This window comes from Nannospalax galili, unplaced genomic scaffold (assembly GCF_000622305.1).
Source record: "Nannospalax galili isolate Female #2095 unplaced genomic scaffold, S.galili_v1.0 scaffold1888, whole genome shotgun sequence".
NCBI classification, from domain to species: Eukaryota; Metazoa; Chordata; class Mammalia; order Rodentia; family Spalacidae; genus Nannospalax; species Nannospalax galili.
The window spans coordinates 99386-106620 of record NW_008358619.1 but is presented as its reverse complement, the minus strand read 5'-3'; the positions used below and the strand labels follow the sequence as shown (position 1 = coordinate 106620).

The following is a 7235-nucleotide window of genomic DNA, read 5'->3' as shown; positions in this document are numbered from 1 at the left end:
TGGGAGCCTGCCACTGCAGACAACGAGATACACAGCAACCACTGATTAACAGTATACATAGAACAATCACTAAAGTAACCAAAGAAGGGCCAGAGCTATGCAAAATACTCTGAAACCATCCATGAGGATCAAGACCAGAGAGAGAATTTGCTAAAGAAGTAGCTATTTGATCAACAGAAGTAGCAGAAGGCAATTCTTCTGAAAATGCTGCAAAGATTTCTTCCTGTAATTGTATCTCATTAAATGTAGCATTATCCATTTTACCCTGAATGTACACCCATCTCCAAATTATGTCACTCATAAAGAGAGTCATTAAATTTATAAGGAGTGATGCAAATCTGAGTAGAATTTTAATCACAGACATATTGTATAGTTTTTTGTAATTTTAAGAGTTTACTACCTAACCAATGAAATCTGCTTTGTAAAGCCACGATTTCATCTTGTAAGTGAGCATTTACCTGAGCCTGCTGCGTCCAAAGCTTATGGGAGTTGTCATGCCAATGTTCAACAAAAGTCTGTGATTGTGCAGATTTTTGCAGTGCCACACCAGCAGTAGATGTGGTAGCGGCCAAGGCAATAAGACCTAAAATAGCAGCAATAATCAGACCAATCATACGTTTACCACGCCATAGTAACCTTTTGAAAAATCGCAGAATCAATCCTTTAGCAGGACTGTTTTTTAAGGAACGATGTATTTTTACAGGAATCCATAAAGAATTTTTTTTGCGTTAAAATCATAACAGAGTTAAAAGCTGGATCAAAGGCTATAGAGTTGTTAAGACAAGTATACAAACGACAATGTTGGCAAGTTAAGTTTATGTCTTGAATGATCACATGTCCAATTAAGATTACTAGAGGAAAGTGTACACAAGCTGAAACATTGTAATGTTTCACTTTAGTAAAGTCATAAAATACCTTATCATAAGTAAGAGCAACAGTGCCATCAAAGAGTTTTACAGGCTTAAGAGCAGCTAGCAATTTTTAAATATGTATTTGAGGAGGATATAAGGTATGTCCTATTCTTAACTGAGGTTGAGGATTGGCTATTCCTGCATCCACCCACATGATGTCCTGAATGGTATCGAATGTATTTTTTATAGGAACTACCTTAGATCACACTCAGAGATAAAATCTTTAGCATTTGTACACTCTTCTAACCAAGTGCCTAAAAGGCCTCAATTAAGCCAAGTATTATTCCAGGATCTAAACACCTTACCCATCTTGTCTTTACAGTCCTGCCATATTAAAGCCTGTTTGTCAAAATTTTGGTCATAAGAAGAAGCCTCACATTTTGGAAGATCTGGGGAAGCTGTAGTCTCATACTCTGACCATGGTGTACTTATGGATTGGGCAGTAACTTGTACCATGTGGGATTGAGTTGGATCTCATAAACCTCCCAGAGTAACCCAATCCTGTTGTCTTATAGGACAACAAGGAGGAACTCCGAAGCACATGATATCAGCTGTAAAAAATTAAGTATAATTAAACAGTGTCCCTTTTTCATCAGGAAACCGGCTTACCTGTTTTATAAGGAGGTGACAAAACATAGGAGAAGTAGGAACCAGGATAGTGGGCTCCTTCCAAGTATAAGGATGGAGAAGAGGAGGATTAGGCACATGAGCCCAATAAGTGGTTTTAGCTTTAATAACAGAAATCCAACTGCATGAATGAAAGATGATGACAAACAGAAGGTTCCTATGGGAGGACGACATGACTAGAGACAATAGTAATATTAGTCTTCAGATGCTAAATAAGCTATACCTGATAGTAGTCTTAAAAACAATGTAGTGAAGGTGAAGCTGTAAGAAACAATTGTTGAAGTGAAGTCATAAGCTGTAAAGGAAATAGGACTGTGAAGGCATACACCAAGGTAGGAAGTAAACTCACCAGGAGTGGAAGCCAAATGATGATACCCATACATGAGAGAAGAATACTATATACCATAACCTTAGTAACCAAAGTAACATACAACAAATACAGTTGTGATCTAGCTGCCATGGAGACAGCACGTATTTTAGGTGGTTCCTAGATAACTGTAGGGTAATGGGAAACAAACATGACATGGTCAGCTGAAAACAAGCATTAACAGAAATGACTGAAAGTTAAGCGTAAATGTGTTGTATATTTTATGGGACATTCATCCAGGAGCGAGTGGTATTTTTAGAACCAGTTGTTTAGCTATAGGGCATAATGAGTGCTGAAAAGTAATGACTGTAGTGAGAGATAACATGTTCACCAAAGGGGAAACCTAGAAAAGACATAACTAAATTCTTATAAACAACATACTGAACTGGAAAGAAACGTACATGTTAAAAGAAGGTATCAGGAAGATTGTTCTGGCAAAACTAGAGACATTTACTTTTTCTGTGAAGGAAGACCATAGGGTTTGGCACACTGGGAGCAGTGACATATGTCATGAGTTGAGCCAATGTTAGAACAATATCTAATATAATCTGACAAAGATCCTTTTTTTATATATGTTTTTAGAACTGCCTGACAGGTAGTATTTGCGTTTTTGTACGCTAAGCATTTTACAAGCCGAGTTTTCAACAAACAACCTAGACACAAAGTTTTGATAGGACTCATTAGAGCCTTGTTTGATCTCAGTGTGGTCCTCAGTGTGCCCTCTTGTAGGAGGCAGTTCATTCTAGGCTTGTTTCACTGTAACATTAGCTTGAGCGTATACGGCATTTGGGAAATTTAATTGTTGTGCCGTTTTCTTACATTGGCCTTCTGCAAGTATATCAAAAGTAACTGGAATATGGAGATGTTTATTTAGGTCAGCTGTAGCCAGACAGAATTTGTTAAAATGTGACCTCCATATGAAATAGTCTTTTGTGGACAAAAAATTTTTTTTGTCAGTGTTTTTAATGTAATAGTTTTTCATGGACAAATAATTTTTTGTCAGTGTTTTCTAATCATTAGGAGGCAACTGCTCAGCAGGCAGGGAATCTAACACAGCTCGAGTAAAGGAAGCTGTAGGGCCTTGCTGCAGACAAGCAGATTTAAAGTTTTGTAAGGCTTTGAATTGAAACAGAGTATCTCCAGTACTCTGACTAGCATGGGGCTCCATGAGTGACATGAAGCCTGACACATCCTCACCTGCAGCAGTGGCCTGCTGTACAATCTTTTGTAATGGAGACAGGGCAGGTGCAGTAGAAGACATACAGACCTGCATAAGAATTGGCGTAGGCCAGCACTGGGTGTCTTTTTCAGGTTGTATTTGTATTATAGAGGATGACAACTGAGCCTGTGATTGCAAAGCAGTAGCCTCAGTAGAGGATTTAGAGGACTCCTCAGGGTGTCTCGCACATCAGCACACAGCTCTTGAACCTTCTCTGTTGTAGAACCTGTAGAAGACTGGGCAGGACAAGTCACAATATCGCGCTCAGCCATTGTACAGTAATCTCGAATGAGAATCCAGAGTGTGAGAGTCTCCTCTGGGATCTGTGATTGCTCTTGCTTGATATAATATATATGTAACTCGGCACCCACTTTATACCATACCTCTAATGTCAAGGGACCCTGACCAGGAAACCAAGGGCATACTTTCTCAAGCAATTCTACAAATGTAGTCATGCCCTGAGTACCGAATATTACACCTTGTTTCTGAAGTACATGCTTAAGCCGACCCATAGTCCCGGGAAAGGAAACACCTGTCAACTGAAACAAGAGAAAAAATCCTGTAAAGTTAATTGGAAGTATAAGTTGTTAGCAAGGATGGAAGGCACAAGTGTGTTCTTGTGCGTTTTCCAAAGTTTGTGGAGAAAGGGTCCTGTGGAGTAAAAGAGATACATATGTCTTGAGCAGGTTTCCAAGGTATCCATGGAAACACAAATAACCGCAACATCAAACCTAGGTCCTAAAGAACATACTTTAACTGTTTCTTATACCTAAAAAAAAGACATCAACGTAGCAGCTGGCTGCTTATTGTACAATCTGTTGTAATGGGAGTATTAGGGACAAAAGACAAGGTGTAAAGGGATTGTTATACCTCAGAAAACAATCATAGCAGTCAGTAGCAGAAATGCAGGATGGCGCAGTCAGTAGCAGAAATGCAGGATGGCGCAGCCACATCATGCTGGGCCACAGCTTCAAGTGACTACGTCCCGCCTCATGCATAGGAGCACCAACAACCATGACCACAGACCAGGCATAATGAGACAGGAAAGGGAAAGTAACAGAAATGTACTAGCAGCAGCAAGCCCAGCAACAGAGTTGCTGGAAAAGTTTCATGTAATTGTAAAGTAGACACTTTGTCAGGTGTTGTAGATTTTTCATCATAACAATCTTGTAAATCATTAAACAACCTTAAAAAATCCAGCCCATGACCTGAACTTGACATATCTTTTGTTTCAGAAAGTTTGTACTTGAAAAATCTTGTAGTTTTGTTTACTGTTCTAAAAGGAAGAGTTAGTGAAAAGGCAAAATTAAGACTTTTAGTCACTTGAAACTCATTAGCAAAGGTGGAGGTGTCTTTGTGTTTGTCCTCCATGGTCAGGAGACACGTAGTCCTGTTAAGCAGAGAGGAATGCATTCATTAAGGCAACACTTGACTGAACAAGAGAGAGATAGGACTCTCCCCTGATTCAGAAAACCATTGAGTCCATGGCACAATAGCCGCAAGACAGGGCACAGCTGCATCACGCTGGGCCGCAGCTTCAAGCAACCGAGCCCCAATCCCAAAGACCATGCGCCACGAGACCCTAAATAGTGTTACCCAGATATCCAAATCTTGTCAATAGAATGTAACAGGACAGGATAAAAACAAGCAATATAAAGGTTAAACTCCTGATCCGGAAATCTTTGAAAAACTAAAACCACAGCATGCAGTTCAGCAACCTGTGCTGAAGACTGAGAAGTATGAATCACTACGGTGGTCCCATCAGCAACATAGGAAACACATCCATTAGAAAGCACATCTGTTAATATCAATAAGGCATGTGGCAAGGGAACTAAGCATGCAACTGTAAGAAATATAAGATTAGTGGTTTGACAAAACTGCAAAAGCCTATGCTTAGGATAATGAGTATCAATAGAGCCTGGATAAGCAGCTAGGGAAATTTCCCCAGGCCTCAGAAGTTTGAAACACCCAATCCACCTGGGATTCATTAAAAGGAACTATGAGTTTAGCAGGTTCTTGCCCAAAATACTAGCCAACACAGATCTGCAAAGGCACAGTGTCAACATCGTGTGGGCCTGCCAGTTTTACGTCCCAAAGCATCGCTGTGGACGGCCCCGGTCAGCATCCTGAACAGCCCTCATACTGTTCCTCACTCCCATTAGATCAATCGCAGCGGAATGGTATTCCTACACCTGTATCCACAGATTGTCTCGTATGACTAATCTGGGTTGGGTCACCCTTTATAGGGACCCATGGAGACTGACCCCTGAGGTGGAAGCCTTTTTCAGCCGAAGAAAAATCCTTGCATGCCAAGGCACTAAAACATACAAGCTGCTCTCAGTTCCTTTCACAGAGTCAGAGGGTCAGTCTGAACCTGGAAAATTCTTGAGAACAGAAGTTTGTGAGAACTAGCATGAGTCTGAACAGAAAGGACTAGTTTCTGCCCTGAGTCAGCTTCTCACATTTACAGCCCTATACTACATTTACAGCCTTAATTTAAAACTGCAAGCAGGAGATGGCAGGCTTTCTGTGCCTGAATTTAAAATTAGCCATCTGAGTCTGCTTTCTCACTGTATTCTGAACACTGGGAACCAGGTAAGGAGGAGAAAATTCTGAATAAAAAACTCTGCAAACTTGCTCTAAGACTTTACGCTTCACCTCCTCAGGACTTTCATGAAGATTAATTGTTCTTCTAGCTGTATGAAAAGGCTGGCTTGGAAGCAATTTCCTTGGACAGCATTTAACACACACTCTACCAAATGTCCAAGAAGCCCAGAAGGCAAATGAAACTACTTCTCCTGTCTGAGACTCCAGTCCTACGTCTTCCCTGACTCTGTCCCCTACTTTAATATTCAAAAATCCCATATTGCGAGCCTCTAAAGTGCACCCCACAATGTGCAACCTATTATTATAATAAATATACTGCAGGGAAGAAGGGAAAAAGTCATACTTACCCAACACCAGCATACTTGCCCAAAAAAAACGCTTTTTCCTCAAAAAATCTATTCAGACAGCCTGGTGCTGGGAGTCTCACTGCCCCATGTTGGGCGCCAATTGTCGAACGCCCCCCAAGACCACCAGGCTTGTTAAATGGTACCATCAAACCGCATTGAATCAAAACATGTTGGGAATGGCACCCAATGCAGATCTGCAAAAGGCACAGTGTCAACATCGCATGGGCATGCCAATTTTACGTTCCAAAGCGCACAAGCTGCGAACGGCCCTCGTCAGCATCCTGAACAGCCCTCATACTGTTCCCCATTAGATTAATCACAGCGGAATTGTATTCCTATGCCTGTTTCCACAGGTTTCTCATATGATTAATCTGGGTTAGGTCACCCTTTTAGGGACCCAAGGAGACTGACCCCTGAGGTGGAAGCCTTTTTCAGCCAAAGAAAATCTTGCATGTCAAGGCACTAAAACATGCAAGCTGCTCTCAGTTCCTGTCACAGAGTCAGAGGGTCAGTCTGAACCTGGAAAATTCTTGAGAACAGAAGTCTGTGAGAACTAGCATGAGTCTGAACAGCAAGGACCAGTTTCTGCCCTGAGTCAGCTTTTCACATTTTCAGCCTATACTACATTAGTTTAAAACAGTAAGCAGGAGACGGCGGGCTTTCTTGTGCCAGAATTTAAAGTTGGCCATCTGAGTTTGCTTTCTCACTGCATTCTGAACACCGGGAACTGGGTAAGGAGGAGGAAATTTTGAATAAAAAACTCTTTAAACTTGTTCTAAGACTTTACGCCTCACCTCCTCAGGAATTTCATAAAGAATAATCGTCCTTTTAGCTGTATGAAAAGGCTGGCTTGGAAGCAATTTCATTGGACAGCATTTAGCATATGCTCTAACAAATGTCCAAGCAGCCCAGAAGTCAAGTGAAACTGCTTCTCCTGTCTGAGACGCTGTTTTTACTTTTTCCCTGACTCTGTCCCCTATTTTAAAATCTAAAAATCTCATATTGAGCGCCCCTAAATCACACCCTGAAATGTGCAACCTATTACTATAATAAATATACTGCAGGGAAGAAGGGAAAAAGACATACTTACCTAACAAAAGCATACTTACCCAAAAAACACTTTTTCCTCAAAAAATCTGTTCAGACAGCCTGGTGCC

The 7235-nt window shown here is 40.9% G+C and overlaps 1 pseudogene; it reads right to left on the bottom strand.

The window, feature by feature from the left end:
* Nucleotides 1-7235, bottom strand: part of LOC103724700 — a 15441-nt pseudogene that overhangs the window by 7589 nt on the left and 617 nt on the right.